Source organism: Varroa jacobsoni, unplaced genomic scaffold (assembly GCF_002532875.2).
Source record: "Varroa jacobsoni isolate VJ856 unplaced genomic scaffold, vjacob_1.0 scaffold_1198, whole genome shotgun sequence".
Taxonomy (NCBI): domain Eukaryota; kingdom Metazoa; phylum Arthropoda; class Arachnida; order Mesostigmata; family Varroidae; genus Varroa; species Varroa jacobsoni.
The window spans coordinates 22,896-48,374 of record NW_019214100.1 but is presented as its reverse complement, the minus strand read 5'-3'; the positions used below and the strand labels follow the sequence as shown (position 1 = coordinate 48,374).

The following is a 25,479-nucleotide window of genomic DNA, read 5'->3' as shown; positions in this document are numbered from 1 at the left end:
TAAGTTAATGACTATATGGTGTAATAACTCAGCTATACGAAGCAAAAATAATAATGCAAATAGAGTACATGCAGCCATTCAGTGTAACAGCGGCATTGTTGATATTTCCCAACATTCAAAGGTCAGCTGAACTGAATAAAAGGCTACATGTAAGTATGGATTTATGCCGGACATACTGTTATTATTGGATTCAGTGATAAATAAAAACACTTGACAACATGTTCGTTATTAAGAGCCCTTATCGCGGTCGAACAAGAAAGGATTACGTCCGTTGCGTGCTGGTGTGATACGCAGCACCGTACCTAGACAATGCATGTCTCTGTGATTGCTTAATGGTAACGTGTTTTCTTACTGAACTTAGGAACACGAACCGGGTTCGAGACTGAGCGTAGCCATATTCCGTTTCATTCTAAAAGCCCATCATTTGATGCAATGCTTAACAGCAGTATCGGAAGTGGGACCCAAAGCATTAATCTGTTAAAGCCCAGTAAAATTCGACGATATACGTCTTGCGTTAATGTATTTGACATAAAATTGCGCTGTCTCGTTAATAAATATTATTTGTTAGTTAACATTGATATACACACATACTACATCAATTTTTGACTAAACAGATTGTGACGGAGCTTTTCTACTGTATATACCGACAGCGAATTACTAACCTACCCTCTTTCTTTACCGACTGTTGGTACATTCGAGCCAGCAGCGCAATGCCTATTTTCAAACTCCTAAATATTACCCAGGAAAATCACTTATGCTAGAGCCTTGCTAGACTCGAAGAGTTGTTCTTCCTTTCGCACGCCTCCTCTCCCTGTCACTCACTCTCTCAGTTCCTATTTGAGTTCCTCTCCGGCGGATCTCAAACAGTGCGGTTTTTTCCATCGATTGCCCCAGAGGGTAGCGTCGATCAGCGAGCTGCACGGGTGGTAGGTGATCGGTCTGAATGGCAGTGCCGTCAGTAAGCGTTATGGTTGCTTCTTCAGTAGACCGAAGCTAGAAGAGTCGTTCAGCCCTGTCGGCCGCTGGCCGGAGCTACTATTTGTCCTAAAAAGTCCACAGAGCAAGGCAACCTCCTCTGATAATAATGCTGATAACAATAATGGTCTAAAGTTCATATACATCATACCATCAGAGATGTTCCAACGATACAAAATATTGTATACTTTGGCCGTTTTTAACGTCGTCATACTCCTGCGTGTGTCTTTCGCCCGTCCTCGCTTCATAACGGTTTAGCAAAGCAACCAGTAGGCCCGGGTTAACGAACGGGCAACTGATTGCCCCTATCAGTTTAAGAGCGACTGCCAGAAATAGTGAAGCGGACGTTATCATCACACGTGGTGCACGCAAAATACAGAGCATATATACCATAATGATTCTTGCCTCTGGGAGACTTCGACACGCGTGATGCAAGCGCACAATAGCGTATTCCTTGACAAAGCGTGATCAAGCACGTCTAAAAAGCTCATAACACGTTCTATAGGTGTAGTAAGATCCTCAATTACTTTTACTTCTTTTACAGCTAGGTCTTCACATAGCGCGATGGTTGAATATTGCATTTGTATGGTGCAAAAGAAAATAAGAATAATAAGGCCATTGACAGACACCCAAATAAAGGTTCTTGGGTCACTTCGACTATTATTTTTATGATTATTACATTTTACTGAATTAATACTACGATTGTTTACACTGCTTGCTTATACAGTTAGGTGATCTCCTGCTAGCATAGGTCTCTCCCGTCAGGAAACCTAAACAAAGTTCAGCTGGGGCTAGTAATAACTAACGAGAGCTTTTCTTTGAAACGATTATTGTTATATAAACATTGCAATTTATCAATGCATTCCCGGTTTAGAGATACTAACCTATCGCATAATAATCACCAGCATCTCATCACGCCATTCAGCAATGTGGGTGTGGATTACCATAGAAAATCATCAATCTCCTGATGGAGCAGTATTAAAGATGTATGATTTGGTGACATTGCTGCCGGGCAGGTCCCTTTTCCTCTACAGCTTTGTTCCCATATCTAAGCAAAAACTGAAATGTTTACACATTCCGTATGGTCAACGAAGCTACATGCACTACATGGAGTAGGACTTAACGTTAGACTGAAGAGCGATATTTATTCCTTGATAACTCGCTAAGTTCAATATCTCGTTAGGGGCGTTCGAACAATCAGTGGTTAACGTCGGTTAGACTTTCCATTTTTTCCCGTTTGCAAGATAACCTGAACGGAAAGCTGCGTACAGGAAAAACACTAGGAGAAACTCCCTCGATTTATTATTAGCTCCAGGATGTGAAACAACAATACTTTGCCTTGAATGCAATAAGCACGGTTGGATTTCTTTTTGACGATGAAACGTTACGCGATGACACCTGGCATCACTGCCGACGCCACCCAGCTCGTACTGAGTTACCTGCCGGTCTGGCCATCTGCTTGACTCTATTTTGCTTGTGTCGTGCGTTCGCTTGTTTTTTGCTATTTCTGATGATGTTGATAGTTAAGCCACTGATATGGCTAGAATACCACCGGCTGGTGATTGACTCACTTAGACCTACACAGACCGGCAAGTCCAAGTACATACACTCCAACAGACAAACGAACGATGCACGGAGAGGCATCGACACTGTAGCTAGTAGACGCACATACGTCGCTCTTTTGGCTTTTTGCGGTGTTGAGTGAAGGTGATAAAACTACCGGTAATAACCAACCACCGACAGCTCGACGACTGCTGCCAAGTTGCCTGCCGCCGCTAACAGCCAAGGCTAAGTCAAACCCAGCCGCGGAACCGTTAAGAGGCCCCTTAGTGCAGACGCAGTAATGTCTCCCTGTAGAATACCACCACAACATAGAAAGATAGAAAATGTGGCTCTAGTCGAACAGGTTGTTTTTGATTTCCACGTTGTGGCCTGGAGAAGGACAGGCCTGCTGGTTTTAAAGCCCAGTTTCCGATTATATGTCTTATTGTTCGAAGTATATTATAGGTAACTTTGTATACATGTTATATCGGAGACCATTCAGCGAGGGGTCATACCGCGGCGCGAAAGGAGAGCGAAAGGGGCGAGAAAAACAAGGCCCGTTGTTAATATCGGTTATTAGCTGACAAGTGAAGCGCCATGAGGTGGGAATAAAGGGAAGCGGTTTAAAAAAAATAAGATTTTAATCAACTTGCACAAAACTGACCTAATCACTTTCATCAACTCGAATTGCTTATCACATCCTATCTTATAAAGAAGTATATAAAAATCACGTATCCTCTAACGTTTTCTTATTGCAAAAAAATATTGTTTGGTATCATCATTATTACGCTGCCTGTCGTATTGGTTTCGATGAATTGAATGAACACGTCAGTGACTCGTAGTACCGACTGACCGGGATTTCCCTTGCATTGCTGGATCATAGAAGATTCCCAGTGGTGCAAAAATGGCAGCAAAAAAAAAGTCGTTTGTCACAATCACGTCTTCAGCTTCTGTCAAATAGGACAGGGCCGAATTTGACCTAGCAGCGATATCCAATAAACTTATCAGATCATCCCTGGTAATTTTAGTTACAACATCACGTCCAGTACTTTTAAGGGTTTAATAGGCCAAGTCTGAATTCATTCCCATACAATTGGATCCCCGACGAACAATCCTGTGTACTCATAAATACGTTGCCTGAAAAGAGACGTCAATCATAGTGTCTATAAAATTTCCCTACGCATATTGGAGTCCGCAGTTTTGGTATTTAGGGATCATCGTTACGAAACTCACGAATGGAAATAAATTATATTTACTGAAACCGTGTGGTCTATTTATTCAACGGCGGTGTGAGCTGTCGTTGTTACTACTTTTCTATCGAACTCTACCCGTCATTCATGAAGCGACCACTTGGACAGATACTTCAGGGCCGAAATAGGTAATCGATGCCATACATCACGTGTTGCACGTACAGGTGAGAAGATCGTTTTCCAATTCGTCTTTTACTTAAAACTAATGGGCGAACGCGCGTAACAGGGGGACGGAGAAAGAGAATACACAGCTGGACGAGCATACTTTGCCTGTATTTCAATCCCGTCTTCCTCACAAAACTTACATGATTACATCGATTACCCATTGTCCATCGCATGTTCCCGTAGTCTTTCATTTCCGTAGTCGAACTCTAGCAAAAACAGTCTACAGACTTAGCTTCAACGGGACAGAAGTCGCTGCACAACAGGAAAAAGAGCACGCGCGCAGAGGAAGTGGACTAGTAGATAGAAGGAATATGAGGTAGGCCAGTGTAGTTCAAGCTACGTACGAAAAAAGAAGGACATACGTGCACGTAAAATCATGGATTAGCGTAGCATGTTCGGCGAGCGTATAATGATGTTATGGTAGCTACGGCTCTGTCTCGTTTCCCAACTGCGATCTATCCTCTGTCGTCTCGTAGTGCTCATAAATGCTGCTGCAGAGGCAAGTACTATGCTACTGACTATTGTCCTACAGAGGATCATGTCGAACCAGTTTTGGTTCCTACCCTTGTGTTCGGGGCCTGCTGCGACCCAGCCATACTTCATCGTGTCCGACTCTTCTTCGATCCTTTGGCCAAGCAGATGTTCAGAGCTGCCGCTAGTCGTCGACTACCGACTAACTTCAATGAGTGATGACGTGGCTCCTGTATGAACTGAACGGGTGTGTACAAAATACTTATACATACATACACACACGCACGCACACACAAATAGATATATGTATGTATACAACATACACATCATTGTGACCAGAGCCAAAAGAATCGAGCACTACTAGTCGGTCCACTTCGAACACGAACGAGGACAAAATTTGAATCCATGTGCGCCATCGCCATGAAGCGGCTGGCGTTTCTGCGTGATAGAAGGTCGACGCGAAAACAGAAATAGGTCTTCGTTCGAAACGCAAGCATAGACAGAGTATAACAACAGCCACCTATGAGGGCGATGACGGTCGTCTGCGACCGAACAGAGGACGAGGCTGGCCAGAGCAGCCGAGAGCGTTACAAACGTTGTAAGCAAGAATTACATAGAGCGCTAAATTAGAAATGAGACAGAGAAAATACTTCACGCTATCGAGTATTATTTTTGTGCTCGAGAATTCCCAGTCAGGTTTTTCCCTGCTACGCATGTACGTGTGGAACTAGCCGAAACGTTCAACCTCCTACCCTGCTTTACATACGAAAATTACGACGAAGTTTATAGCAAAAATAATGAAGGGTTGGGCGTTTCCTCATAGAAACTTCAATTGTTGCTTATTCCAGCTATTGCCTATATTTGCATAAATATCAATATAGACTCTAATTAAACTGTATTACTTCTGTACATATGTGATGGCAGTAAGGAACCGTTACGTTTCCTGTCACACTTTACAAACCGGTAAATATTATCGCTGACCACGAAATTGCGTAAAGGGTATTCGTGCTAGAACTTTTGTTACAACAACATCGAGGAGCGGCACTACATATACACCTACCTTAGTTGTATCCTTGATATCTCAAAGCTGTAGTAGCTACCCGACTAAATCCATTTTAAATACAGCTACCGAACCAACTAGCAAAATGTAACACAACATCAGCTATTCGACTGTATCCGACTTGCTCAACTTAGGATAACTTGCTACACCTTAAGGTGTAACTTGTGTGTACGCACTGGTCGTCGGTGATTACGGTGGCCAGTCAGAGAACGAACATAAAAATATCTGTTTTACAATTCATGGAATCTTCGGTGACTCGCTTAGTTTTCAATGTAACATTAATCCGAACTGCCTTTGAACAAACACATTTCTAGACTTCATTAATAAGTAAACACCGTTAAGACTTGCGCCCGTAGAAAAATCACTACTAGCACCTTGACGATGGTCACCTCTTCGAAGTTCAGATGCATTCGTTCGCGCAAAGAGTACATCTCCGGACCATTTGTACGATTGATGATTGCTTGTGGTAGACGTCTTACGGCAACCAATAGGCAATCGACTCGAAGCGAAAGAATTTATAGGTGAAATGGCACTGGCAGACGATTTGTTTGTCTGTCTGTGCCGGTTCCTTCTTCGTAAGCTAAAAAATAGCGCTGAATCTCACTGGGTCAGACCCAGTCTATTCGGTCGTTTCCATCGACTCGCGTTGTTGGCCTCTATCGTATTTTATATGTTTCGTTTGCTGTACATACACGTTAAGCATAGACGCGTGGGCGCGCGCGCGCGCACGTACGCACGCACGCACGCACGCAGGCACATATACACACGCACACACACACACACACACACACACACACACACACACAGGCACGTACGCACCACGGAGAGAAATTCGACCTCAATTTGCACTTGTAGAAAGAACTGGCGTGTGCTCAACGATGATTCTAGGTTAATCCAAGCTAACTTGAAAGCCGACTTTTGACTAGCTTGCTGTCACTCTCACGTTGATCCGTATAACGCCCCGCGCGTCGTTGCCTTTTGCACTCACACTGTTACAACCAAGCCACACGACTCTACTGTCGTGGACCCGGACTGCATTCGAATGCCTGCATTGTTTCACATCTAGCGAAATTTATCAAGTCTTCCTGTTGAAACGACCGAGCGGGCCGAGCGTTTGAACAAATCTCCTCTTATAAACTTCTGCGATCGAATGTGGATTGCTATCGCTGCCGCGTCGCGGTAACTAATGGCCACCACCCAGCTGATGACAACGCGAGCACTGCGAAGGGAACGAACGAGCAGCGTCACTCTCACCGGCACCGTGGCGCCACTGACGTGATTCACTCGCTCAATAAGTGACACGAAAAAGCATTTAGCGGTTAGAACTGTACTGCTGCTGCTGCTGCCGCAGCAGCATCCTCGTATCGCAGCCGTTGCTGCACTCGATGCTGTTCGCTGTTATTAGTACGGCTATTACGGCTACTGGTCTCCAATTCGTGTCGGCCGCATTAAACTGCTGCGATGGTGGCGACAGTCGTTGTTATCAGCCAGTGGCTGTGGAACACGGTGGCTGCTGTTTGAAACAGTGATTCTGGACCGGCCAATGGTGGCTTGTTGATTGTCGCTTTGCAGCCGCGTTGAAGAGACGAAGGCTTATGCTCCGTCGACTAACAGTCATGTAGCACCGCTGACGATGCGGCCGTGCTGTTGTACTAGCATTTCTCTTATCTATTGCGGTGAACAACCGTACTTGTAATAGATGTAGATGTAGTATTTTGCCGTTGCAGCAGCAGCAGCAGCACCCGGAGAGTCCAGAGAGTGCCGTGGCTGTGCGCTGTCGGCTGCTTCTGCGCTCCTCCTACAGACAACGTTGCTGTTGTCGTACGACGATGACGAACACAGCCCTCGCCACTTCACCACTCAGATGGGAGAGGGCCGAACAGCAGCCATTCGATCGACAGCAGCCGCGAACAGCGAAGGTAGCGACGGAGAAGCAGCTTGGACCTCGATACGATCAAACAGCAGCAGCAGCAGCAGCAGCTGAAGTTCGTTTGGTTCAGTTTTTGTTTGGATGTCGACCGCAAGCTAAAAACGCGGCACAAAATCACGACGATAACAGCGAACAATGGTAACAGTACTAACAACGATAAACATGTAGGCAATTAATTAGACACAGCAAAGAAGAGTTATCACTATAGAGTTTCCTCTAGACTTCGGAGCTCACATGAGACGTCGCTGAAGGGAGAAGCAGGATGCAACCAAGGACACCGCCGAAGGTGATTGACCTAGACCAAGTCGCTGGTTACTATTTCTTTTAGATTTTCTAGGTTCCTTTACTAAGATGACAATTAGGTGACACAACCTATTGAAGAAGCAATAAGATGAAGCATCGATGTGGATCGCCGCATCTTTGCCTCAAATACGCTAACCCCAACGAACTTACCAGTAATCACTCGAGTCAATATTATAAAGTTCGTTAGAAGTTAGAAAAATGATTGACGTCACTTGTCAGAAGACGAACACGAATATCAATATATTATATTTATCATTGGAATCAATTTAAAGGTGTCGTCACTTTGTCTTGTCATCACTGATCATTGCATGACGGGTAGGCGGACACGGAGCACATTTTATGATTAAAGTTACAGATAATCGATTCTGCTCAAAAAGCCTTTGCAGCTCAGGACTGCATACACTCTCCAATGCATTACTGTTTCTATAATATAAGTAAAGAGAGTCTCTCCACTATCAAATAGATCTATTGAATAGGCTAACTGATGAACTTTAGCCTAATCGGAAAGAAGATATTTGTATCATTGGTTTATGTGCCTAGCTTCTTAACGGTGAGCGTACCTGGAATCCATACAAAACGTAGCAGTGCTTGATTTAAACTATATCCAGTAAGCCGTAGTACACTATCACTATATATGCAGTGCGTGCCGATGAAATAACGTATCAAATACCTGGCACTTGACTCCCTTCTTATAACCTGTGATTATTCTTATAAATCTGCGCTCTTCCGTTCGAAGTGCCTCTATTAAATATCTTAGGTAAAATTAATTGTAATAAATGAAGTAACTGGCTTGAAAAATAGCAGAACTTCCTATTAAAAAAACCAGGCATTAGTTTCGGTTAACTGCTCTTCACAGTCCCTTCTTCAATATAAGTTGCTCAAGTTCTTTTTAGCCTATCATAAAAGGCTTGAGCGATTCATTCGATCGAGGAGGAGGACCTTCATTCAAAGGCGACGCCTCAATGACGACAAGCTGAGGGACGTCCTTTGCCGGGAGGTATGGACAGATTCGCCCAAACGCGGTCGAGGCCATAGTATACGGTGTCTGGATTAGGGAAAAGTAAAACAAATAACAGCGACGATTGCAATAGTAACAAGACAGAGTTCCTCCAAAAACCAGAGTCATTGTATTAGAGCCCGATGCGCTGTAGGGCTTAGTGTTATTTTGTGGTTCTGGAGAAGCGATTCGTATTCGCAACCGAAAGGGCAAACTTCCAAACAGTAAGGCACAAGAACCACTGGGGGCAAAAAAAAGGATGTGCGATTTAAAGAAACGTTTTTTAGCGACGATCAATAAATAAACGCACTAATAACCAATTCAATAGCGAATCTCGGGCACTTCCACCGTCACTTTTGTTATTTTTATTACTTTGACAGTCAAGCAATTGTCAGCGCCCATTAGCGCCCCAGCCTCTCCTTTAGCCACTTGTGTCGACAACAACTTAATGACGCTGAAGTTGAAGTCGCTGGACCAAAAGCAAAAACCAAACAAATCCCACTTTAATCGAATTGAACTCTTGACTAGAAAGAACTAGAAAACTAGCTGGCTTTTTTTAGGCAAAAGAAAAGCAAGCAGCACAGGATTTTCATGCACAGGGCTTAGCGAAGGAAAGGACGAATAGTTGTCTTATCTTTTTTATTCGCCTTTTCCATTTAAGCTACGTGCTAAGGACCACTTGCAAGTTTCCGCCTCATTCCATCGAAACTCATTACGGAGGCGTTCTCTATTGCTTTTCGGCGCACACGATGATGGCGGCAACTTCGATAATTCCTGCAACGAACAGCAAAAAAATTAGGACCAACACTTTATTCTGGTCGATCTTTTTTTTCTTTTTCGTTTCAAGGGCAGGTCCTGGACAGATCTGAGTTTAGAATATAAGGCCATATTAGTTCGCTGGTCGATTTTCTAGCTGCCTGAACGGCCAGACACTCTATCTGGAGTTTGAGTAACGCAGCTGGCAGGTGGTCATATCGCGGACATCTGCTCTGCCTCGTCTGTGAAGATCTGCTTTGCGTGGGCCAGGGCGCAGATAAATGAACGATGCGATTCCAAAGAAAAAAGATAACATTATGGTGTTCTCAGTCGCAACACTAGATGCTACGGGCGGGCGCAAAGCTTTTCCTTTTAAGATGGCCGCGGTTACCGCCACCACCGCCATCCTCGACGAGAAAAAATTGTGCGGCGATATAGAAGAAGACAAGAAACGCGCAAATATACGCAAGTGCCACCGTAAGTAGGCTGAATCTTTCTGGTTGGACCGAGACGTCATTATGTCATAAGACATTAAAATTAAAAAAGTATTACTGCTACAGTGAAATTATTTATTATATGTATGCTCGCGTAAGCAGTAGGAGGTAACAATCAAAATTTGTTAGTGTCGAACAGAATTGCAGTGTGTCATTGAGCGACATGTTAAATTCGTAACTAAATCACTTTATCAGATAACTAGATAATAAGTAGATAAACAGATAATAAGAGACCTAATACTACCTACCTAAATACATTTGCATTTATTACCGCTTGACGGCCTTCTGCGTTAGCAAATAGACAGCGAAGTGAGTTTTATGTATTATGTGATTATTCGTGTGTCCGTCTGCGGGAGGCGTAGAAACCTAAACGATAGGAAATGCTTTAGCGTCATCGGTAATTTAGGCAAAAAAGGATCAACAAATATTTACGCGAACTGACCAGGTCGCCTGTTGCAGAAGGAAGGGCTCAAAAACAAACTTTAGCGGAAGAAATGGCACAGAATGTAACTCTCACGAAGGTCCTGCGTGAATTTGTGCATTCAGCTTTACGCTAAATTACGCATGTATATATAACAAACAAACACAGTAGTAATTAGAGGTACTGAAGGGCGATGTTGCGGTATATATATTGGCAATAGTTAGAAAGAGAATCAAGTCTTCTAACACAACCTACCTTTTATTGAGTCAAAAATTGGCGACGTTTTCTCTGGATGGTTGATCTCTTGTGCAGCATTTAGGTCTAGTCTAGTCTGATCTGATTGGTCTGCGCACTTTTCGATGCCTAGATTGAGTAAGGCCAGGGCGTGGCCGGACATCGTTGACGCACTTAGCCATTCGTTTGAGGGTGTATGAACGCAAGCGTCATTAGGTACCGGCCGGTACAACTTTCCTGTGGAAGCATCAACGATACCTATAGTGCAACTAAATTCTATGATATCTGGCTATCTTTGAATAGCACTTACATGACACAGTAATTTGGAAGAGAAGTTAGATAAATTAAAAGCTACTGTATCAACGTACGTACATGCACCTTTAGGAAACCCATGTGAAGAATGAAGGTTTGCTTCGTTATGGAATAGTTTTTCTACGTTATGGTATACCATATGCTGTTGAATTTTAGTGTTTAATCTCTGGCTTTACGTATAGCTTCCCTATATTTCGTTCGTTATTTGCAAATCTTGCATTTAGTTAGTAGTTAGCACTTATACCATCAAGGATTAGAACTCAGATACACGATCTATTTATGCAAATCCGATACACTATAGCACACTAATAGCAATTTTTTAGGTCAATTCACACTCTGATACATTTATTGGATTGCTCGATACTTAACGGTTGAGGGAGACGTCGCTCTGTCGTTCGTCCATTAAAGAAAGTTATCGTGTTGGCATTTATTCGAACCCAGAAACCACTGTGCGACATACTTGGTTCCGTAAGCAGATCGGACTTCCCTATCTAATTTATTACATTAGTAAAAACTAAGGTAAAAAGACGTTCCCGTGAAAATTAGACTCCTTTTCCTTTACACACTGAACAAAAAAGATAGTATAGCACTCATATTATAAATCTACGATAAATTATTTTGTTCGTAATTTCATATCCATATAAACACTTCGATAGTCGCATGTCCACCTATAAAAACTTCTATCATACCTACGCTATAAAGCGTCCTAGGAAATTAAGTGTTCTACCTTTCTCATATTTATAGCTGGACCACTGGCTCAAAATAAGGTTCTTAGGGTCCCACCATCTACAAGGCTTGACGAATCGTTGCTCCCCATCAAGAGGCCGAGCCCGGTTAGCTGTCAGGGAGGAACAATCGTGTTATTTTCATGTGTGGATAAGATCCATACCGCGTGGGAACCAGCGGAATCGTTTGCCAGTCAGGAAGATAGCCCAACATCGCTCTGGCCTAAGGCAGTCGGCCACCCAATAGAGGGGATTTCCTCACACTCATAGCAAGACCAGCGATCGAATCGCATGGCCGGTAGTAGCATATGAAGCTTTCATCTAGCATGGCGAACGAAGGAGTCTGTCGATGACAGACGATTTTTAAGAGGGGTATGAATCGTACTCTGGGAACGTGACGCAACGGCCAACTACTAAGCAATTTATAGCTAATCCCATTATATGTCGCTAGGACATGTTAGATACCGGGAACTGTCGAATACTATAAGCGCTCAATAGTTTACTGAGCAGTGACTTGGAAAATTGACTTGTTCTTAGGCTGGTAGTAACATCGCAAACATGTTTTTAATGAACGAAATGTCAGATATTACTAACCGCAGCAACGAATCATGATCTCAGACAGGATTTGTTCGTAGTATATGATTGGAATCGATTGCAAGTTCTGTTAACCTTTGGTGAATTGAATCTAAGCGATAACTACCGGATTTGCTTATGAATTAAAGTAAATGCGGGCTGTATGATCTCTAATTGTTTCGTGTGTTGCCTAGAGACGGATTACGTTAAACAGCGTGTTAGAAGAGACCAAAGCTTCTTTTCTTGAACGAGTTTTGACGCTTTACCAAACGGACAGCCTAGCGCAGACGAGGATCTCAGGCCTTAGCTAGAGGAGACTGCACGGGTCGTGCGACAAGAGCTCGAACTCTCAGATGTAAATGTACCATAGTATGCATACGAACTCAAGATCAGTCTGTTCGTTATTCAAGGTTGCGTCAGAGATGCGAGGCCAGTTTCATCAGGCACACCTAAAATTACAATGCAATAGAAAAAGGTGTGACGACACTTTTAGGATCCAGAATTCGCGACCTCAATTGTATATCGGGTCTAACTGATACAAGAGGATCTGTTATGATCCATTTTTAAAATAAAGGTTCACTGTTCAAGTCTGCCATGCTATACCACAGGAATATTTCCATTTATGATTAACAGTACAGGGTGTTCTCGCAAAAAAACACAGCATCCACAGATCGTAAAACACAACTAACGATACAGATTATTTAACCGTATTTTCAAATTATATAAAACATGAATATAGGAAACACTATAAGCTTCTTCCAATACCGGTTACGGTTCTAAATGCTGCGATTTTGTGCTATAGACCGCCAATACGTTGTTAATCTCGATGACTTCCACTGTGATATGTCAGTCAAAACTATCACCTAAGTTCCCCTTGTTACTTTTGCTTATTCGCTATCGAATTTCGAAGTTATTCTTGCCCTCTATGTAAGTCCAACTTGATTTTAACTTAAACTGCCCTTTTGCTGCAAAGGAATTCAAATTTCACCATGGCGTTAGAAATAGCGCCACGTAGAATTGAGTCGAGACTCAAGGGCATGTGAGCTCTGTCACGACCTGAGGGCAACGAGATTGGCACGACTATGCCATGATGGATTTGAGCTGTGCAGCTGATGCCGCCACCGCTGCCCCACCGGGAACGCGACCGATGAGTAGAGGGAAAGTGTGAAAGGTGGTTGTGTAAGGCCAACTTGTGCCTCATAGGCAGCCAGCATATGGTTTTGAGCGCAAGTTCTTTTTCTAGTGAAGAGGAAATTGCGCGCGGATCTCTTCACAATGAAGAAACGAAGTGCCGTGGCAAGAGACCTCAGAGAAGCGAGACAACAACAACGACGACGAAGACCGCCCTCATTGAAACCCTTACTACTACTACTACTACTACTAGTAGCTTGACAACGAGCCAAAAGAACTGAAGCAGTCAACGAGAAAGCTGCGGTTGTACCAATGTAAAAAATGAGACTTCGGACCAGACGATAAAAGTGAAGAGAGAAATATGCTGAGTATTATCGAAACCGAAGGAACAGCACACGTTATAGTAGTCAGGAAGGCTAGCGGGAAGCAGTCAAGAATATTACTACTGTTATTATTATTATTAGAAAGAGACGAACACAAGAAAGGAGCAGGCAAAGCGGTTTCAATTGATTATGCCTCGTTTTAGCACGAATGCGTATGCATACACACACTCAACCTTCTACTATATGTCCTCACGACCTAGCACCGTGTCAACTCTCAACTGCTTGCAATAACTCTCCGTTTCTCCATCTTCTGTATGACGTCCTAAGCAGCAGCAGGAGCACCTTGCAATACGGCATATTGAAACTGAGGTAAGCGGCAACAGGAATGAAAGGAACCTTACTCGCCATATTGAATATTAGTAGAGCTTTCTACGGAGATTGAGCTACGGATGAGATACAGCGTGGCTGGCTGTGTTACACTAGAAGCTAAGGTGTGAAATAACACTGTGTGTGCAACGACCGGTACATCAGAAGGTAATAGCTGGTGAATTTCTTTCCCTTCATGTGCCTTCATGAACCTAACTGTTGTGAGGGTGAGGATCTTCGCGAAGTATATGCGGGTCACCAATGAAGATTACGAAATGAGGAAGACTTGTTATCACGCGACACGGCGGCCTCGAGTTGCTTTGCGGAAGACATACAGACACGAGAAACGATTAAGGCTGAATCAGCCATTGATATGTCAACCCAAAAGCCAAAATCTCGCAAAGAAGGAAGGGGCAGATCTGCTAGAGAAGAGACGCTTCTTAAGTAGCGACTTGACACCCGACCAAGAAACCCGCATTGTCGCAGAGTTGTCTTACACCCCTGAAAATGTGAGAGCGGATGTCGTGCCACTTACATCGTTGTAGGATCAGTCTAGCCAAGACAACGGAGATAATATACGAGCACCGACTATCACGACGTGCGGTAGTTATAGGGAAGATTGAAACTGATAAATTCTAATAGCGTGAAGAAACTTGAACCTCTATGTCTAAAGCACGCTATCTAGTTCTCTAGTATACTACCCTACAATTTAACATTCACAACTTTAATTATCAAGTGTTCTATTGAACAAAGAATCCATGAGATACTTCTAGATTCCAATTTTTTCCAACATTTTAGACTAGGCAAGGAGTAAATTATATTGAACTATTATTTTTAACTTCTAAATTAAACGTTATATGGCAGGATGATCGCATAAACCTACCCATTCTTTTATGTTTTTAAAAAAGATGACAGGTTAAGAAAATTACATATAAGTTCATAGCATTTCTGAGCAAAACTGAGAGATTTTAATAGGTGTATTTGATTGAAGTTATGTTCAGATTGAATATATGAACGCATACCCCATTATTACGGTATTTATTATCATTTTTATTATTCATCTGCGTGTTCTAGACGTTTATATTACTTTAATTCATATATCGCTCATATAAGTTAGGTAGTATAAAACAACTAAAGGTTTTTTCAGGAACCTCAGTTTATTGCACAGAACCCTAAGAGTTAATCTTAGCGACTAAGACGTGCCATTTAAAACAATAGTGCTCACTCCCTTACGAAGTCAATAAGGCGCTCGTTGGCTCCGCGAAGCACGTTATTTACCACAAGTAACAAATAGCATATATACGCCTATATACACCTTTCAGGATGTCGGAAGGTATCCCATGCCGCTTTTTTTTTTACTTCTACTTTCATTAAACCTAACGCTCTGACTATTTTGACTGATTGAATATAGAGACTCTCAAACTGTTCAATGGCTTATTTCAAAATGTCGAAACACTTCTGCCCCGCCCTATATATATATATATATTTCTTTCAACTGGTAGAGATGCCATAAACTATAGTTAGCTATTCGAAAGACACGTAGTTGGAAACAAACGTAGTGATATGGATATTTAAAAAAAAAAACTAAATATGCTGCATGAAGGGCATCTTTTTATCTAGAGCTTGCCGTTGCGTTTGCAATAGAATGACTAAAACCGAGCGGCTCTACAGGTGATGACTTGTGAATCCATCGAAAGTACCAGGCGCAGCAGCAGCTAACAAAGTGAAGTAGCAGAAGACAAGTGCCGATCTTAGTTACACCCCACCATTCCATTCATGCTGTTTTTACGGTTCGTCCAAGTATTTTTATCTGGTGCAGGATTTCTCCTGCAAGACTTGGTCGGCGATCATAGTAATTGCGAGGGGATATCATAAGGGACTAGTTGATATTGTTCAATTTCAGTTAACTAGGTGCAGCGGTGTAGCTGAAAAGATCTTTTATAACCGTCTGAGGCAGTCAGGGATTGCTAGGAGGGATGCTAGGAGTTATTTCAAATCTATTGCGTATTTAAGCAAGTTACCCAATTGTTAACGATGCTGTATGCGAAGTAAACTAAGGATAGAGTGGAAACGATGGTTATCCTTAGGCTCAATATGTACGGTTGTTACGTTCAGACTAGATAAGTATACTTTACAAATTATGCAGAACAGACGCCTAGAGCTCGGCGTCACGCTCTCTTGTGTCGCCAGATTCTATTCTCTCGAGCGAACGAGCGTAGCTAGGTGTCGAATTTTCCACTGACAAAAAATTGAAAATTCTTCTTATCTCAATGAAAAAAGTAGCTGATATTCTAAACGTGTCAACGTCTTCGTAACGCAGCACCTATCGATCTATTAATTGCGTTTCGCATCAGGATTAATTTACTTTAGTGAAAAATCAACGCTCAAAGATAAAAACTCTCCGGTTCAAAAGATACCCTTGTTTAATAATGTTATCTCTGTATCAATATTTTCGATTTAATAAGAGTATCGAGCACTCGTCTACGTGTTAGCCGGCAAGATTAATATACCCACTCTACGCGCGATCAAAACATCCGTTGGAGCAGTTTTCCCGGCGACTGTTACCTGATTTCTATATCATGGTCTCAAATCTCTTCAACGAAATAGCTGTGGACCATACGTTTCTACTTGCCGACCATTCCGCCTATTAGTACAAAACGTCTCTTCTGCGACATCTATAGAGAATTTGCCCTTCGTATTACTATATCGTAAAGATTAGATAAAAAAAGAAAAAAAAAGAACAATATTTCAACTACCCCTGTTTAGGATCTGTTCCCGTTTGTTTTGGCTTTGGCGTATGAAGTATATTGAAGCGTGGGCGACGTTTAAATGCAAAGCAACGAGGTCCGGTTTGACTGAATTGATTCCGGCCAATTTTTGATAATTTTCCAACAGCAAACGTTCGATAGATAAATTCAGTTACGTATTCTTCTGCTCGTACAAGGATACATTTTTTGTACGTGGAACGTCGTGTTTTTTTCTGTGTGCATCATTTAAAATATTTAGCTTTTTTGGCCCCCACTCTTTTGGGCAACTGAAAGCTAGCCGCCGTAAGCCCACTTGCGTGCGTCTTAGCCCTTTCCGCGAGAAATAAATTCGAAACGAGCAACTATGACGAAAAAAGTTTTGCCCGACAAAAGGGACAAACTAAAAACCTGAGTGAAGAGGATCCGATGTGTCTCATATTCTCGTAACTTCCCGAAAGCTGCCAAAAGCGTCTGACGTAAATTGGCCCTGACCGTTCGTTTTGCTACTGTCGTTGAGATGCGGTTGGTGTCCAATGCAGGCGAAAAAAAGGGAGATCTGCAAAATGAAACGATCTAGTACTTCCAGCAATGCTTTACTATGATAATGATTTTTGGCCACTTGACACGAACGTGCATTGCGTGCACGGCACATCGCTGTGGCATACCGGTGTCCGTTTTTCTGTCTGTTTGCTGTCGCGTGTCCTTGTGTGTGTATGTGTACGTGTCGTGCTATATATCTCCGTGTATAGGACGAATTATACGCAGAAATATGTAGTACGATGATCGCAGGCGACAGCGTAAAAGTAGGCGCTTCTGTTATCGTTTTTGTTGCATAAGTGACATTGCAGTAATTATAACGACGCTAGCGCCAGCAGCAGCAGCAAGGAAAATCTGCTTGTTACAGAGGCGTCGCCCGTTGTACGTATGTACACCACGAGACAGGAAACAGCAGAAAGCCGACATCGGCTAATATGGCGACTAAGCGAACCAGTGCGCGAAACAATACAGATCGGCTGCTGAAGTCGGGAAACGTTAAAGACGAATCAAGGCCAGACAACTCCTGGGCCTCTGCCGCAGTTCGTGGGTTCCCTGCCACCACCGCCGCTGCTAGTCGGCGTCAACAAAACCCACTTCGGTGCTATAGTCTACAACATGGCCATAATGCACATATAGTACATTTCACCGGAAAACCTAGACCTATTGTTTCTGAGTTATGCTTTGTATCTAGAGCAAACGAACGCGTGTATGTCTAACGTATTGCATACGAACTGCAGATCTGACAATTGGTGGGTGATGCCAACATAAGGACGGCCAAGTTTCTTGATAAGCAATCTTCTGACGCGACCGCGATGTTCTACTGGTAGCGGCAGAGCATTTTGCTAAGCGTCTCAAGGCGTCGCTGAGGCTAAACATCGTTCCTATGTTACATAAAATTCGCAGCAGTTTTTATCAGTGGCGAGAGTAGATTTAATCCGATTTTTGGCTTATTTCTCTATAAATGTCAACAGATGACAAACACTAAGTAAGCGATGGTCGCGAAAAGTCGAACAGATCTGACTGGTCACAAGTCGAAAAGCCAACAAAGTCACGTTATTGATGGCATCGTGAACAAGTGATTTGCTTTTTCTCATCTTTCCTCAAAGCATAGCTATAAACAAAATGGTACTTGATTATGTCACTATTATAATTACCTTATAGGCAAAGCCCTAGCTAGATTGCCTGTAGTAAATTTATAGTGCGTGACACCAAATCGTTGGGTCCTAAATCACATTGCTTAAAGGACATCAGCCAAAAGCTTTGTTGTCTCACTTGTTTTTCTATTTTTGTTATTGTTGCAGATAGTCAATGACATGTTTGTAGTTGTTAATAGTCTGCACTGTTATTAGGTTATGCCCGGCATTTTAGTAAAGCCATCACTATGAGCTTCATCTAAAGTCTGAAGGCTGCAATGAATGATGTTGTCGACAAGTTCGACTCAGCAATGCGTAGGAGGGGAATGTAACGTGGAACATCTCATAGACCTACTTGGTCGAAATAACTAGTATAGGTAAAATTTTCAAATAAATAAGAGCAAAACTGTTTATTGTCACTAACAGCGTGAAAGCCACCAGCCTTATTTGCTCAAGGGAAACGGTTTTATCGACGGACCTTATAAGTTGACATTTATTTAAGATACTTGTCACCTAACTTAATGAACAATATTAACATATATTTAAACAATCAAAATTTGAGCAAGCGAAATCTGACAAATGACAAACGGGGTCAGAGAATCTGTTTGTTCTCGTCTATTTTGTTTGCTTTTGTATAGGTTAAAAGACCTTATAAAGACACAATATTCACCTCAGATAGATTCATCCTATAGCGATTTCACTAATTTGAGCGAGAGACACATAAAGCGGACCTTCCTAGAAACAACATACTAAACTTCCATAATCAAAAACTAAATTATGTAATCAAAAGCGTTTTTCTAGCCGCGGAAATCGTACAAGTCGGCTTCTTAAGTCAAGCGTGAAAATCATAAGGATAAATGCGAAGAGTGTAACACTTTCGCTGGGAAAGTATCGCTATTTTTAGAGCCTGCTATAAGTGCGGTAAACTTAAAGGAAGTCCCACCTTCCCACAGAGCATCTACATGGGTAACGTTACGCGCTCCAATGTATATGTATGCCAGGCAGGCATAGGAAATTACTTCCAGTACTTAACGCATAGAGCATTACTCTATACAGATGAACTTATTACCTAGCTAGCTAGTAAATCACGCCCTCAGCTTCGCTGTCTTAGCAACTATCGAGATGCCATGATTACTAACTATTTTCTTTAAAATTTTGGTACTTGGTAACGAATTTCTAGCTAGAAATAGGCAGATGCTATTTTTTAACATAGCAAATTATTTTCGGGTCGTACTCACAACTCGTTTTGACAAAATCTGCTTCCTTTTCCCTAGACGCACTCCCTGTCTCTGTAATCCGAAGTACTCTTTCAAAAATCGTTTAATAATAATGTATCAACGTCTCTCTACCTGGTTTTGTAATAATGATACCTCGGATAAACAGATAGCATTGTAATTATGTTCTAAATATAAAAAAAAAAACAGACAAATCGCCACTAGAAAAATTATTTGCGTTCCAAGTATGGTTCGGGCGCTATTTTGATAGCTTGCTTTCTCCTTCTTTAGAATGTTCAACATTACCAGTTCATTCAAGACGTTATTTATATATCAATGCTGTGTCCTTCATCTTGATAATGATGTTTTTCTTCTTCGTGGTCACACTGTCGCAATCCACCCTCTCGCGCATTAATGTCTCCCGTTTTAAACGATGTGGCCTATGTTCAATCGGTGGAGAATCCGTGCCTGTCGTGTCTATACCCAGGCTTACTATACCTATTTTGTCCTTACAGGCCTTACGGGGGTTAGTAGTTGTATGCACACCAGCCACAACAACTAGATGGGTCAGATTGGTATCGCTAGAGGTGAAATTCGAATATCGCTTCTATTGCCCTTGTCGTTGCCGTTCGCCCTTCGTCTGCTCCGGCGCTTTGAGAAACTCGACAGCATTGGGGTGAGTCTAATTGCCTATTGTAAGGTAACGAGAAATATCACTGTAAATGTAACCAAAATCCACAGGAATGTACATAAAAGTCAAACAATAGTGATAATAATAACTTCATATATGAAGTAAAGGTTCTTATTATCTTTTTCTGTCCTTTTATTGTTGAATTAGGTTAGCGGTAAAAGTGGGGTGCGTTAGCGGTGAGGCTGTATAGATCTAGTTAACAACGGCGTATGTAAGTTTTATGAATGGTTTTCTATCAGACTACGTTTTTTTCCTAACTGTAATTAAGTTACAGCTTATTCGTAACAACATACTTGATTACTTCCAAGTACCACGAATATGATTTGAACACCTGAAAGAAATAAAAAAGACTGAAATGAATAAAGTAGTTTTTGAACCTGACTAGACATACACGTGGCGTGTCGATATATGAAAAGTCGTCAAGACACGATTTTTCTGCCTGGATTAGTTCTGTAACTAAACGTAAATAATAGTAATTAACAAACTACCGAACGATACCGGTCTTCCTAGAGTATTCACTGTCCTTTCAAAAGTAACACCACAGCCCCGACGCTGCCGATTTATGCCGGAGCGCTACGTTCCGATTTGCTAGTCACCCACCCTGAAGGTGAAGAGATTCTTACTTTTTTATGAGGCACAACAGTTTCACGTTGTGTCGTTAGGAGAAATCCTCCAGTTAGCCAAAAGCCCTGCAAATATGCATCTACCTACGCAAGGACGGTAACGGCCATCCTCGTCTGCTATGGTGGAATGAACTCATTCAGCAGCCCCCATCCGACCCGACAATAAGGTCTGGCTATCTGTGTTTCTGCCCAGCATGAGTTACCTATTATTTAGGTTTTTTTTTCCTCCTATTTACTATATTTCTACTTTTGTTTCTGTCATTGTGCGTTGTTTGTGCTGTTGTTTTAATTCAGTTCCGGCGGCGAGGGACGATTTGTGAGTTTGAGCGATTCTCGTTGTGCCGACTATGGATGAGGAGGATCAACGACCCTTCGTCTTTTGTGCTTTAGCCACCTTTAACTTCAGTTCTCGCTCGTCGCCCTTTTCGTCTCGCCGTAGCCGCAGCGATCTTTATGTTACTATAGCTGCCTATGGCGTATTCGGTGTCTACTGCCACTTCTGCCGACGCCGTTGCAGTCGCTGCTGTTCTGCTTCAGTCAGAAGCTATTACGTTCGCGTCGGTCAGATTGTTATTATGCTGTTCATTCAGGGTTCCTATTTACGTTCACGGCCTCTAGCCATTCTGTGATGCCAGACACCAATAACGATGTCTGCCATGTAACAGCGTTAATAACCACGACGGTAACAACATTGGCCAGTGACAGTCTCGGCCAATACGAACACTGTTATTGGCTAGTTACCTAAAGCAGCCACTGTACAAGGGCCAGAAACAGATGAATTTACGTTTATTCCCCGCCATCCTTACTACTAGATATAAACCTTCTCGAACTGCTATCGTTGCGCGATGCAAAAAAAACTTGTTGTGGGCGTTTGTGTGCCAATATCGCCCGCTACGGTAACGACCGCGGTAATATTTGCGGGATATCTTTTTCTATCTGGTTCGTGACTACATCACAACTATAACTACCTAAACAGAAGCACCGGTAACAGCCACGAAAAAATACAGAAGTCAGAAGCTCGACATTTTACGAGTCACGGAGAGATTAAATGGTGTGGCACAGCGTCCAATATCAGTTTACTCGTTTCGCTTATCTATGATTGCGATGGCTGCTTTCAGCGGGGGGTGCTTGCAGTAGAAGGACAGTTGCTTTTTTCACGAGTGCCAGTGGGTCTAAACATTGTCTTAAACGTTGATGGCCGGATAAACTAAGCCAAATGTTTTCCATTGCCATATTCAGTTCTGTCTCTCCCGCTTAACTTTGGAAAGCTTTACATTTAGCTTTCGTCTATTATTGTTACTATTCAGTTTAGTAATTTATGTATACAAGTAGCGAGGTACCTTATCATATGCAATCTTGATGTATCACCTCTGGATTTTTTCCTTCTGAACAGAAACGTCATATAACGTCACGAAACTTTGCGCCCAGTATAGCCAAGTAAATCCCAAAATAGAGTCAGCTATAGCTTTCGCTATGAAGTTACAACGATCAATTCCTACAAAACGTTGCCTTTGCGCAAGCTTATGCTTGCCGCATGAGTTGAAAACTTTTAGCGCTGAAAGTAAGAATATTGCTAATAGTAACAACTATCCTGATGACGGGGTACATTGATAACGCCTAGATGAAACTAAATTTCTAACATATGAAGACCATGAAGACAGATCCAAGTGCTGCTGCTGCCAGAGTCATACCGCCTGTCTCTTCGAACAAAAGGCGCCAGCGGCATTGATACGTTTCGGGTAGCTGACAACGAGAAGGAGGCGACAAGATGGGCGGGGGACACGCAGCGCAAGTTAAAGTAGGCGATTTTTAACCGCAAGCCGAACGAATACAAATGAACCGCTTTGAGGAACACAAATCAGAAATGCTGTCATCGGCTGGTACCGGTGATCGGGTCGAATGGGAGATTGAGATCTGTTGCAGCTTTAAGCTGTTTCTCACAGTGAACATTCATTGGTGTCTCTGCTAAGACGCCAGTCGTGCAGGTGCACGACCGCAGTAACACCGTCAACGAAACCACTAACGGTCGCGTCTTGAAGGCACGTTATAGGAGAGAATGCTTCCTCATTTCTATTAATATTTTCCACATCAGATGCAGTCAGTTTCCGGCTACGTGTAACAGATGCTGCAAGGAAGCTGTGTTCGGAGCGTACCTTTTCGCGATCAGTTGTTAGGGGACCAGTCGGCAACGCTATATGCATAGATAAAAAAAAAAAACATATTCTGCACAATGCGTGTACGCCTCTATTGAGTTCTCGTTCGATACGGCACAGGTATGTCCATACATCTGTACGTGTAGATTTACGTACTTTCCACTACCAGACGTTATGATTACACGATCAGTTAGTCATACGCAGCGGCACAGTTGTTAGTAATCATTGTTGTGCTTTCGTTGTCGTATGCAGCGTATTTACGTCCATTGTAACTTCTTAGTTAAGAACATTTCCGCTATAAGGCTCATTAGCGTATAATAGAGTTCATATTCAGATAAACGCAGTGGAGCTTCTCAGTTTTAGGTGGTTTATTAAAATGCTGAATGTTGACTGTAACGTTTGCTACCTAGATAAACTTGTGATTTGGAACTTTACCTTTAATAGATCCTAAGTAATGTATTTATCGCGCGCGCACTACTAAGTTTCCCAGGCGGTTTTGTTATAGGCAAAAGATTATCAACAGTCGATATATAGTATGAAAAAAAAAGAGACGTAGGCCTTCGACTGGGAAATTAATACTCCACAGCTATAGGATATGAACGAATGTATTTTTCTACTGTTACAAGTACTTATGGCTTATACCCAGCACAATGGGATGGCATCAGAGGAGCGGCATCCCAGAGCCATCAATGGTAATTATTGCCTCACCTGTCTTCAAACCCGGTGCTAGTGTGGCACCCGCAATCGAGTTAGAACGCTCTCATTGATAACTGAGCGCCCATAAATGTATATTTCGAGTTATCAGTTTATAATCCGTAAATTAATGAATATTCTCTATTCACAATTGCTCTGCGTCGCTCGAAGTGACGTAGCTTTATGTTTCGCTATCGAAAAATTGTCTCGATCCGCTTGTGGGGCCCCTGTTGCCCGACAGATTTGGTTCTGCTGCTATTGCTCTAGCGGAGATTGATTCAACACATACAACGCGGGCACGCCGCTCTTAGCGCACCTCTATTCCAATAATGATAATATTAGTCGCTTCGTGGGAAAATAGGAAAGCCTCAGGGTGGCAAAACAACGAATCGGCTGAGGGGGTGACTGCAGCGTCCGCTTCGACTATCACCGAAGCAGCTTGACATCGAAGCATCTATCGCGACTCTCATCAACGAACGAGCATCTGGGTAGGAATTATATGGGACGGGAGCGATGCGCGCACATCTGTCCACTGCAGTGGCTGTGCTTGTAAAACAGGTATTTCGAAGGACTGGGATTCTCTCTGGGTTTTTTTTTTTCGGAGTTGTTGTCCGATTTCTATATATAGATTAGACTAAAACTTTTAAGGTGAAAGCGTAGAAGGTACGTGCCAACCTAGATAAAGGCAGTTTTAGTTGGCCTGCAGATAGATTTTCAAGTCAGGAGGTTACATAAATCTGAAGTCTTCTCAGGTATATCGTGTCTTTATTAGTCGCTCAGTCATGAATCCCTAGCGGGCGCTAAATCGGAAGTGCAGCACATTTACATTAAAAGTTAATTCTATATAGTTAAATTGAATGTCAACGCCTACGAAGTTCCTTGTTGTGGCAAACGTCGTTAGACGCGTGGAATAATAACGTGGGGCACGCAAGAGGTGACGGTAGAAATCGTGAACAATTGCGCGATGTCTTTCGACCTCAAAATGCATAGGAGTTTCAATGCATGTTTATATGTAAATCGTTAAATCGATAGCCATTAAATCTCTACCACAACAAAAGTTCAATGTGTGTCTCAGTGGATGATATCACAATGGCCAACGAAGCTATTTAATAGCCGCAAGTGTTACTGATATTGATACCCGCGGCCCCATCACCAAAATCATTTAATTCGATGAAAAAAAACACACACACACACACACACAAGTAATAACAACAATAATAATAAGTGCGAAAACATACTACAAAAAAAAATAGACGGATGTTCAGTGCTTCTAATCTTATATGCGGCATGTCATTGCCCATAGCAACGCAGAAAGTGAAAGTATTTAGAACAGCTTATATGATGTATTCGCACCTAGTGATTTTACCGGGGCTTCGTACGAGCGCCTACATACACAGGCGCTTGTATAGAAGGCTTGTAAGGCGAAGTAGCATTCTTGTTTAATAGGTTTCCGCGGAGAAAACAGGCCTCGACGGCTGTCATGCTCGATTTAGAGTTCAGATACAATACGGAGCGTAGCGGCGGTTCAACTAGCCACTATTTACTGGCGTTTCTGACTGATGAGCACAGACCATTATGATCACCGCGGTAGTGATGATCGTCTGGCTAACTTACAGAAAGCAAGATGTTACCTAAACAATAAGGATAAAATCACCAGCAG

At 42.5% G+C, this 25,479-nt stretch overlaps 1 protein-coding gene and 1 long non-coding RNA gene across 13 annotated transcripts in view; one reads left to right on the top strand and one right to left on the bottom strand.

Moving 5' to 3' along the window:
• The window catches only part of LOC111267531 (transmembrane protein 198), a 64,886-nt gene extending 58,283 nt beyond the window's left edge, over positions 1 to 6,603 (bottom strand). For 3 of the 8 annotated variants that reach the window (XR_015313853.1, XM_022845804.2, XM_022845805.2), the window contains exon 1: positions 5,464 to 6,276. The gene's annotated coding sequence lies outside the window, so the exon portion shown is untranslated. The other 5 variants (XR_002684690.2, XR_015313852.1, XR_015313854.1 and 2 more) reach the window with 5 other exon arrangements.
• A 270-nt stretch (positions 6,604 to 6,873) lies between these two features.
• LOC111267533 (uncharacterized) overlaps positions 6,874 to 25,479 on the top strand; it is a 41,440-nt gene continuing 22,834 nt past the window's right edge. For 2 of the 5 annotated variants that reach the window (XR_002684694.2, XR_015313856.1), the window contains exons 1-2: positions 6,874 to 7,531; positions 20,175 to 20,335. This is a non-coding gene — a long non-coding RNA (uncharacterized LOC111267533). Of the gene's footprint in view, positions 7,680 to 20,174; positions 20,336 to 24,158; positions 24,378 to 25,479 lie in introns of those variants that run through there. The other 3 variants (XR_002684692.2, XR_002684693.2, XR_015313857.1) reach the window with 2 other exon arrangements.